The following is an 11,604-nucleotide window of genomic DNA, read 5'->3' as shown; positions in this document are numbered from 1 at the left end:
GGTTATAAAATGTTTATTGACCGATTATTAACAGAATGAAAGGGGGTTCCTCAACTGGTTAGGAAGAAACTGCAAATAAAAGCTATTTGGAAGAGGCAGTTGAAAGGGAACCTAGACTGTAGGACCTGGGAACAATCAAGTACTCAAGACACCCAAGGAAGCAGAATAAAGAAAAATTGTGTGGGATACTCTTAAGTTCAGCAAGAAAGTTCCTCAGAGCAGGGGAGTGTCAAGTTGCCTAAGGAAAGTGCAAACCTGTCCAGCTTAGAAATGGACCAGGTAAGGCACCATGCTGATTACTAGTAGAATGGGGTCCCAGGACTTCCAGCCAGGATAAAATGGGAGAAACTAATAATAATGCTAATAATAACAATATTCAAGGGGAGAAAATTTGACTTGCAAAGATCAAAGGTAATATAATTTGAGAGTTAAAGCTTGAGAAAAATTATCTTTAAGCTTCTTTTGTAAATGGAAAATGTATAGTGAGGGTTATAAATGATGGGAAATTATGTCAATGCGAAAAGGGGGAAAGTGTGGGGAGATGAGTCAGAGCAAGTGATAGTAAAGGGAAGGGAAAAATGAGTGAAATTATATTGATGCTTATGGAAGAGATCAAAAGTGAAGAGGAAGTAAAATTGAGAGTGAGAGGGTAAAGAATGAAGATGAAATGTTAGGAGTGAAGGGAGAGAAACTATTGACAAAGAATTGGAAGGAAGAAAATGGGATGAAGTAATGAGGGATAGAAAAGGAAAAGATAAATTGAAGAAAAGATGTGGAACAAATTGAACAGACCAGAAAAAGTTTCTATGTGAATGGTCTTAAGGGGTCTGAAGGTGGAAGCAGGAGTAACCTTTAGGTGACTGCCACCAAGCTGGAACAAGATATAGGAAGAGATGTTTACTTTGCAAGAGGAGTTGCTAATGATTGACTAACTAGTGGAAACTGACTGTAAATCCTACCTGCCAAAAATAAAGGATTGGTTAGAGGAAAAAAAGGGTTGAAGGATGTGAGGTGATAGAGAATGAGGGATCCAGGATACTGGACATTGGATAGATAGCTGGTGCCTTCAACGGAAAGAAGAATGTTTGTCTTTGGAAAAGAGAAAGGTATGGGCCGGGGGGGGGGGGGGGGAGGAAGGTGGTTAGCTGAATTCAGTTTTAGACCTGTTGGATTTAATGTCTTCAGGACATCTAGTTTGAAAAGTGCAATAGGCGATTTGTGATCAGGATCTTGGTGACTTAGGAGAAATAAGTTTCTATTCAGAGATCAGTTCAAAATGCTAGATTCCAAAGGATTGAGGAGTAGAAAGGAAAGAAAATGGAGATAAAAACTGTAGACAACTTTTTCAAGGAGTTCATGTTTGTTTATTCTGGTCTGGGGTGTCCTGGGCTGAGGAACTTTAGAATTTATGCCTTAAGTCTGTATCTCCTAGTTTCTCCAATGATGAGTGAATATGTCTAAGAGATGTGATGGTATCATATTTAGGAAAGTAACTCAGGCACATTTTACATAGATGTCTAGTTCCCTTTCCTCTCTCCAATTTATGTTACATATGGGAATTCTTGTCCTTCAATCTGACTGGGTTGGAGTCATAGAATTTTATAATGGGCATTAGCATGACTTCCCTACTCTCAATGTTCATTGATACCTCAGTTATAGTTGGAAGTGGCCTAAGATCATATGTGGAAGAGATCTACCATGTCTTCTTTTCAACTTTAAGAATTTTACCTCCTGTTCTTTATCATTTAACTTGATTGAGATAATTTTATAGATTAAAAGTTTGAACCCTGTTACTATTCTCTTCAAAAATCTAGATGGGAGCATCCTTGTCCAGGGCAATGTTTCTATCTTGGTGAATTATTTGATGATGCTATTCTTAGAGTCCTAAGTGAACACAAGCTTCAGTAAAATACCTAGAGGTTCGATAGAGAACTAGGTAATTTGGGATTGGGCCAAAACTGGCTTGGAGGTCCTCATATGAAGAATTTTTACAGTTTTCCCGGAAAGGGTGACTGGTAAGTGAAAAGCATTTCTCCCCTCTAATTGTAGCCAGACACTCATTCTCATGCTACACCAGTTGAGGGAGGTGCTAGAAAAATTTAGAGGAATTTTGTAGATCAGCCCTGGCAGAGCTTGTTGGCTCTATGTTGGCCTTTCCAACATGTGGGAACAGGCGGAGGGGACAAAGGCAAATTCTGACTCACAGGGGAGGAAACTTGTCAAGACACCAAGATTGTTAGTGATTTCATTATCTTTGCTGTCTTACACCTCACATAACACTTTTGTTTCTATCTCTTATGTATTTACCATGTGTTATTTTGAAATGTAGTTCTAACAGTTTCTTGGGGGTGGGGGAGTTGTGGAAAATCTTTCTCTTCTTTCTTTTTTCTCTGTTATGTCCACAAGACTTTATTCAGGGCTAAGTTTCAAGATACTCCATGTTGGCTCTATCTCTCTCCCATGGGAAATACCTTCCTCCTAAATCCAGCTGTTGATAAGTCACTAAGACATTTTTCTTAGTAAGTCATACAGTTTAATTGAATTAGGAGATATGAAGTACCATCAAGTAGTATAGACACAGATAGCAAAAAATGTCATAAACACAATCATTTTCAAAAGCACCACCTATCATGCTTTGCATCCCAGGATTGGGGAAATATAGGTGCCAAAATAGTAGCTTACCACAGGCAGCATGGAAACTGGGAAGTATTGGAGACAACTTTGTGGTTACTCCTCAGCATATCAACTGAACAATAAGAAACATCAAGACCTTCACTCCCTGGTATTACTTCTGGTTCAAGTCTTCCTTCTTGGTCATCTAACACTCACCCCATCCTGCCCTCACCTTGCCCTGAGGACCTCTTCATGGGCTTCCACATAGAATCTTCTTAGTATGTAGTAGAAACCTCACAGGACTTCACTGGAGTGCCATGTCTGGCATAACAAGGAAAAGATGGTGCCAATAATTACTGCACATCCCAGCCAGATGAGAGAAGGCTCATAGGGCCTCCCAGCCAAGGTGACCATTCTTCTATCTCTCTCCATGACTTCTTCCCACAACTCCTTTTCAAAATTCCCTTCAGAAATGTCATATTTTATACAAAAGCCATTTGGGAGATGAAGGCTAGAGATGCCCTTACATCATTATTTTTATATGTATTAAAATTCCCTACTAGACTGAACTTCATGAAAGCATAATCCATGACTTTGCTAAATTTTGCATCTTCTCCATCACCTGCCATATCTTACTTAGCATCTCTGTACACAAGAGGTATTTGAAGATTTGTTGAATTGAATAAAGAGGAGCTAATACTTACCTGCACCTCTGCTAGGCTTGACTGCTCTGATGATTGAAAGGAGTAACATAACCAGGTTGAGGAGAAACTCATTTTCCTCAAAAAGGTTCAAAATAATAAGATGTAGTTTAAAGATAAAGACTGTCAGCAAAATTTTAATTTATAAACCAACTCTTCTACCTCAAAACGGGTCATTGGCCGGTGAATGAAGTAATTCTGTTTTGGATCTTTTCATTTGTAGATCATACTTTCTGAATTAATAGGGACCTCAAAGATCATCTCTAAATCAATCTGAGAGGGAAACCTCTCCAAAACATCCCTAATGAATGGTTATCAAGCCTCCAATGGAGGCCTTCCAGTGATGGGGAACTCATTACTTAAGAAAGCCCATTCTATTTTTTCTTAACTCTAATTGTTAGGAAGTATCTTCCTTATATAAAACTTAAGAAAATCTGCTTCTCTGTAACTTTGAGGGGAAGCTTTTATTTGAGGACCAGTAAAACTCTATTGCTTCTACATAAAAGTCCTTTGACTACTGTATTTAAAGATAACTCTGTGTGCTTAAATTATGTATCATAAATTCCTTCCCCCAAGTCTCTTTTCCAGGTTAAATATTTCCAGTTTCCTCAGCAATTCCTTGCGTGTGGTGATTATGAATGACCTCAACATTCTGGTCCCCCTTTCAGGAATATATTCAAAGTGGTCAATTTGCCTCCCTAAAAAGAGAAGCCCATAACTCAATAAAATATTCCACATGTGTCTGACAAGGAAAGATTGATGTGGCACTCTGAACTCTCATTCTGCCTTCTTAGATATGTAGGTGGATTTTTGATTGCATCAATGGGGGAATTTCTCTTTCAGATAGGCTATCTCATCATGCCTTCTCATGGTCTTCAATTCTTGTCCATATCTCTCCAAAGATTCTTCTGAAGGATATACCCAATGTTCTAGAAATCTCCTTCTGGTTCTGTTAATAGATATGAATGTTTAAGGCTGACCACATGCTACCTTTCTGTCCTCATACATGACCAGCCAAACTTCCTCTACCGTCATAGTGTCCTTAATGATGACTTTTGCTATGATATACAAGATAATTATTAGAAAAGTTTCAACCTACTTACAAACACCATATAGCAGCCAAAGGCCTAATGGATAGAGCACTGGGCATAGAGTTTGAAAGAAGAGTTTAAGTTCAACCTGAGACACTGTAACTCTGGGCAAACTATTTAACCTTTGCCTCAGTTTCCTCATCTATATAAATAGATAATAGTACCTACCTGCCACAGTTGTTGTGTAGATCAAATGAGCAATTTGTAAAGCATTTTATAAACCTTCATTTACCATATAAATGTTAATTATTATTATAGTCTTTCCATTTAATTTGGATGAGTTGTGATTATGATTTCTTCAGAGAATGTGTTGTTCCATGATTTACAGCTGTGTAGAATACACTAGGAGTGTATTGGTCTTAAAGAGATAGGCTTTTATGTCAGCAAGTGGTTAGACATTATTAAAAGTACTGCTCAGTTTCCCAAATTCAATCTATCCTGGTAGCTTCCTCTTATACTCTTCTAGGCACATCTTCTTGTTTGCAGCAGGTGTGTGTGTGTGTGTGTGTGTGTGTGTGTGTCTGTGTCTGTGTATGTGTGTGTGTGTGAGAGAGAGAGACAGAGAGAAAGAGACAGAGAGAGACAGAGACAGAAAGACAGAGACAGAGACAGAGAGAAAAGCAAACATAAACACAAGTGTTCATCCAGCCTTTGCATGAAAGGAATCCACTATCTCCCAAGAAAGCTCATTTCATTTTGGAGAGCTCTGAATGTTAGGAAGATTTTCCTTCCTTTAAGCCTAAATTTGTGTCCTTGAAACGTCTTATATTTTTCTTACTTCATGTCCCTGTCACCAAAGAAGACAAATTTAATCCCTATGGCATATAACAGCTATTTTAATACTTAAAAGCTAACAAATGTGTCCTCTCCCCAGCACCCAAGCATCCTTTTTCCCCTGGGCTAAAATCCTCAGTTTCTTCAGCTGATCGTGATATCGTGATATGGTAGTCCTTCAGGGTCGTTCCCTATCCTTGTTGACCTGTTTTGGATACTCTCCTTATAACTAAACAAATCCTTCCCAAAAGGCACTCACCAGAACTGAATATGATACGCCAGGTGTGTTCTTTCCAAGCAGAGTGCAAAGGAAATGGCAAGCTACACATCCTTTGATATGGTCCAAGGTCACAAGGTTACATTGTTAATGCCTATTGAGTTTGCAATTGACCAGCTCTTTTTTTCCCTTCTTTCAGTAAACTGTTGCCTCATCATGCCTTCTCTGCCTTCACAAATAGAATTCTATTTTTAAAAACTCAGTGTCAGACTTCACATTTGTCCCTATTATTTTCATCTCACCTACTCTTAGATTCCAATCAGTGTTCTAACCTGTCTTTTAAATCCCTTTTGTAGGTTCCCAAAGTGGGAGATACTACCCCCTGGGGGATTGCTGGAATGCTCTAGGGGGGAGGTAGCCTCTGGTGTAATTGGAAGGCATTAAATCAAAATAAGGGGATGGTGGAAACATAGGGAAAAGAGAAGAAAATTTTGAAAAACTGTTCATACATGTTTCATCTCTTGTGTAACAGTTAAAGTTGTAGTGATAACATTATTTTCAAAATAAACACATAAAATGCAAACTATAACAGATCAGTGGTCAAGTCTGCCTGACAGGTCTTAAAAAGAAAGTGTTGGCAGGTGAATGTGTTCAGCATTGTTGGGAAGTCCAGCATGCATGGGCAGGAACATTTGTGGGCAATGACTTGTTTACAATACAATACTATATGGTTATATGATGTAATAATTATGTCATCAAAATTTTTATGCCAGAAAAGATAAAAATTTACAATAAATTATTAAATGTAGGATATGTCTGTTTAATTTACATATTTTTGAAATGACACAAATTTCAAAAAAAACTGTTAAAGAAAATAGATTTCCAGAGGGGTGGTGAGTAATTTTTTTTTTGAGGGGCCAAATAAGTTTGAGAACCTTTGCCTAAGATAGTAACCTCCATGATGGCAGGAACTATCTTTCTTTTTCTTATTTGACTGGCACCCAGATGAATTCTTGAATCTGAACTATGTCATGTGACATCTTAGCTATCCTCCTTCAGCTTAGTGTCATCTACATATTCCATAAGTGTACCATTTAGAGATGAGGAAATTGATCACTTCTGGATGACTTCCCAATTCTGACCAGTTCTTACAATGACAGGATTTTTGTTCCCTCTAGGGATCACCATGACTCCAAACTCTCTTCAGCCTCCTGGATGTCTGCAGCCAAGTGTTCTTTGAGGAAAAGGGAAGTCAAATTGACTCAGTAGTTGAGAAAATTTCTCAGATTTTTTTTATTCTCCTAGAATTATCATTTATTCCTTTAGCAGGAAAAGAATATTTTTCTGTAGAGCAAATTTAAATTTTCTGAGGTAGAATTGATCATTTTATGGCTCACTTTTTGATGTTCCTTCCTGTGTTTGGCCATGTGGGCTAGCATATACACACAACATATATATGTATATATTCCATCTGCTCCTTCTTCCCTCCATTGCCTTCTCTATGCATATGGAAGGGGATGGAACACAGATTTGGTTAAAGAGTTCATAATAGTCAAAAAATATCTGATGTCTGTCTTGGCCATTATGTAGTCTGGAATAAGAAATAAACCAAGGAAAAAGGGAGTCTGGAGTAAATGGTTGAGACTCTTTTTGTGTCGGTGCGTAGTGCACATGCAATAAATACAGAGTTTTGTGGTGGTTTGAATGCATGTGATCATCAAGGGATAAAGAGGAGGCTGAAAAGTATAAGATCTATATTTCAATGTATATTTCTGGGTATATCAGGATTGATAGGGTAAGTGGTAGAGTTGTTTTGCAGGAAATTGAGAGTATAGTCTTAACTATAAATTTAGTTGACTATCCTTGGGAAAGATTGAATTCAGTCAAAGGCTCAGATGAATGCTTATTAGGCCAAATTTGCCAGACACATCATCGCTGCTCAGATCACTCCTTGGAAGTACTCTCTCACGGCTCCCAAGCACTTTAGGCCCCAGTTATAAATAACATAAGACCCCTGGGGAAATAAATATGCCCTATGAGGTTCTAATTATCCTTCTGGATGTTACAGAAGCAGGGTCATACAAAGCAGTACCACAGAAGATGGTAGATTGCATAAGTGTTTGTCTCACCATAAGGGATCTTCTTTAAGTTCTCAAAGCCTTATGTGACATGCACATCTCTATTCTTTCAAAGTATGATAATAGTCACAAAAGAGTTATGTTGATGTAACTAGGATACACCAGCAATAAAGATAGTACAATACTGATTTAAATACCTATTTTCCCTCCATTAGATGATAAATGGAACAACTGATGTTATTGGAGCAAATGTAGACTCTGAGGTTTTGTGGGTAAAATTGTCAGTGCTGGAATAAACAGAAACCAGAACCAGTCCCAGAAAGTTCAGGAACCAACAAAGGCTCATTGAGTTCACCAGTAAGGGAGACTACCCACAGTGGCAGAGACTCCCTGAAGGGACAAAAGGACAAGACATATATAGGTTTTGATTAGGTGAGAGGTAAATTGGGTACTGGGTACCTCTTGATTAGATGGAGCTTGTTACTGGGGGTTTGGGGATAAGATTGGGGTCATAACAGGAAAGGCTCTTATTTGGGTTGGCTGCTTCCTGTAACCCCACCCTAATAGAAAGGGACTATCCAGGATACTTGTTTCAGCAATATGGAAGGTCATGGGGTGGGGTGGGGAGTGCAATACAAACAGCACCAAGGACAAAATAGAGAAACTACAGACAAAAATGGAGTTGCTCAGCCATCTACACCATCTTCCAGCCATATACCAAATCTCATAGATAAATCAGGCCCCTAGAACTTGATTATATCTTACTCTCAGCTTTTTAGGGATTATCATGGAGGGGTAAGGAGTGATTCTCTTATGACATTGCCTCAAGCCCCAGCTGACCTTAAGTAAGGAGGGGCATTTGCTAAGGTGGGAATTTACGAATAGTTGCTTTATCACATCTGTCAAACATGTGTGATGCACACTCCCACAAGTACATACCTAGTCTGAGCTAAAATAGGCTGTGGCTTAGAGCACCAGACAAAGGGATAACCCGCAGCTATTAGGGTGCTAGAAGGTCTTTCTTACTCTTGGTGGGGTGCTCAAGACGTTCTCCTAAAGCATGGTGAATATTCATCCAGTTTGTCCTTAACTCCCAATTCACACACTGCTACTAGCCATGGCAGTTGAGACACCAATGGGAAGACGGTAAGTCCAACATCATCCAGACCCTTCAAAGCTGGAAGGTCCTCCTCTGGTCAAATCAAGTGTGAGAGGGAAGGAAACCTGGCCAAGGCCTAAGCAAAATCTCCCTCTTCCCACATGGTTGCTTTTCAAGGATGGGACACACTTGCTCTAAGTTCTAGGGGCATAACAAAATCAGCCAGCCAGTTGCTTCATCAAACAGCTCCAATGACTTTTCCCATTTAGTAATGACTAAAGTTGATTGATTTGGCATCTTATCCCTCACTTCAAGTGGCACTGGAGTTCAATACATCAGTCATCCAACCTTCAAATTACTTTTCGCAACCATTACTAATTTTTTCCATCACTCTGCTGGTAGCTAACAATGGGAATATAATTTGAAAGGGAGAGATGTAGTTAATTGATGTTTAGAAAATATATGTTTAGAGGCACTGAAAATGAAATAGAAGCCACATAAATCAATGCCCAGTGGTTAATAAAATGGATTTGGTTGATAAGTACAAAAGAATTAATAAAATTCTAGATCTCTTGCTGTACTAATAACTTCCAGTTGTGGAACTCTCCCAGATAGATTTCCATTCACCTTTCTCTCAGACCAGAAGCAGCTACCTGTAAAACATTTTTTCAGTACACTTAATTTCTCCCTCCATTGATTTCTTCATTTCTTTCAAATGGATAGGCTGAGTCTCACTCTACTTTGGAGGAAAGAAGGAAGGGTGGGGTTATTCAGTGGAATGACTATAATTCTAAGGTCAATAGGTGGTACTCCGCTGGTAAATATTTAATAACTATATCTCTAGGAAACACACACACACACACAAAATACATGTTTAAGTTTAATCTGCATTATTAGCATTTTCTCCATCACTTAATTCTAGACAACACCAAAACAATAAATCAAGCCCTAATTTGTATTATTTCTTGATTTTTAAGGCATAAATATTCACACTGAAAATTTAACATTTGTTCTCAGGAGTTAGTCTGAGCCAACTCCAGCACACCCCTTGGTATGGGCCTGGTCTCAATTCTTTTTCAGTTGCGTTTTCCTAAAGAAACCCCCTGAGCAGGCCCATTTTAGCTTGCCTTTGACCTCTCTGTGTTTTCCTTCTTTCATTTCATAACTGGGCAATGTCAGCATTTGATCTTTCTTGGTGGCAGGGTAGGGGGAGGAGGGTGTTTGGGCAGAATTATTGTAGCAGTGAGGATCTCTTTCCCAGGGCCATTGACACAAGCATTCTAAGTGACTGTTGGGTGGGGAGGCAGGGGAGTGAACACTCTAAGTAATAGGCATCTCTGGTATTAATTCATAAAATTTCAACCTTGCCCAAAACTGCTTTGTCTTTTTATCTTGAAGATTTAGTTTTAATTACTCCACATGAAGAGCATAATTTCTTTCTTTAGGGGTTGGAGCATTGAAGGGCTTTAAGGGGAGCTATGAATGGGTGCTATTTTACTGATCCCCAAACTGGAGTCACTACAAATTTAACATTTACAAAGAGTTTACTATACACTAGGCATTGCATGATTTACTGACAATACAAAGATGAATAACAGTTAGTTCTTGCCTTCATCAAGCTTCTAAGTGAAAATGTTTAGTTAAAAAAATGTTGATGTTTGTATTTGTTAGTGATTTCTAAACTGATGAGTTAATGGAACCAAAAGAGTCATCTTCCAGTTCTCTTCTATGTTTCCATGAACATTATTACTGCCATGGTCCTTATCTGAATCATTTTTTGCATGATCAGGAACATTTAAATTGTAAGAGAAATTTTTGGCTATTTTAAGACAGCTAATATTGACTTTAAAAATCTGTAAGATTTTGATATCCTATTTTTGACCACAAGAGGGCAATCTAGTTTTCAGAAAAGTTCTATGCCTCAAAATTCATTCTGTCAATCCAGGGTGAGCTCCATCTGGGAGCTTAGGAGCAGCTCAAAAGTTCATTTATATTACTTGTGTCCTGTCTTAAGTCTGGTAGAGAGCTCTGAGGTGCCTAGGATAAGATTGGGGTGTATAAGATTTCAAAGAACACAGGGAAAAGCAGGAAGAGGAAGGGGACTGGGGTGACAGGAAAGTTGGCTAACTAAAAGTTAGGGGAAACCAGGGAAATCTTAGGGAATAATATGGAGGATCAGGAAAGAGTCCTGTTAGTCAACATTAGGGTCTAATTTTTTTGAATCACCATAAGGTGATGAAGGTAGTGAAGGAAGTCACCAGGTAAAGTTCATAAGGGAGAAAAGAAAAATAAAACAAAGAGTAGTTAAATAGGGAACAGAAGGTAAAAAATAAGAAATCAATTTGTGGGGAGATAGGACAGATGCAGAAAACATGGTTAATACACCAGAGACTTCAGTTTTACTTGCGTTGCAGTTAATGGGCCTTGCTTTAATGAGCCAGCTGACCCACTTCAGTTCAATAAACATTTATTGGTCACCTACAAGGTTCTATATTAAGTCCTCCCCTCTTTGTCTAGGAATGATGGGTAGGTATAGAAAGCACTAAGGGAAACTTAATGTGGACAACCTTTGAAAATGTAGATGATGTTAGAGGATATGCTCAGAAAGTCCTCAAAAGAACTAAGCTCTCTATAAAAGGAATCAATTTCCTTTTTAAAAATTTAATTTAATTAATTTTTTAAGGAATCAGTTTCCTATAATAAGCAACCAAGAGCTTCTTTTTATAATAAATAAATGAACATATAAACAATGAATAAATCAATTGTAATACCCTTTGATTTTACATTATCAATATTTCTGGACATGCCCTCTCCCATTCTCCTCTATCCCAATGAGATCTCCTTTATTACAAATAAAAAACAATTATATTCAAGTACTTTATACAATGGGCAGTAAGATGGTACAGTGGATAGAGTGCTGGGCTTGAAGTCAGGAATACTCACCTTCCTAAATTTAAATCTGGCTTCAGATTTTTGGTAGCTGTGTGACCCTGGGCAAGTCACGTAACCCTGTTTGCCTCGGTTTCCTCAT

Source organism: Petaurus breviceps, unplaced genomic scaffold, assembly GCF_028583685.1.
Source record: "Petaurus breviceps papuanus isolate PSGF00001 unplaced genomic scaffold, PetGlider_PUasm1.0 38, whole genome shotgun sequence".
Taxonomy (NCBI): Eukaryota; Metazoa; Chordata; class Mammalia; order Diprotodontia; family Petauridae; genus Petaurus; species Petaurus breviceps.
Note: the sequence above shows the minus strand (reverse complement) of the source record.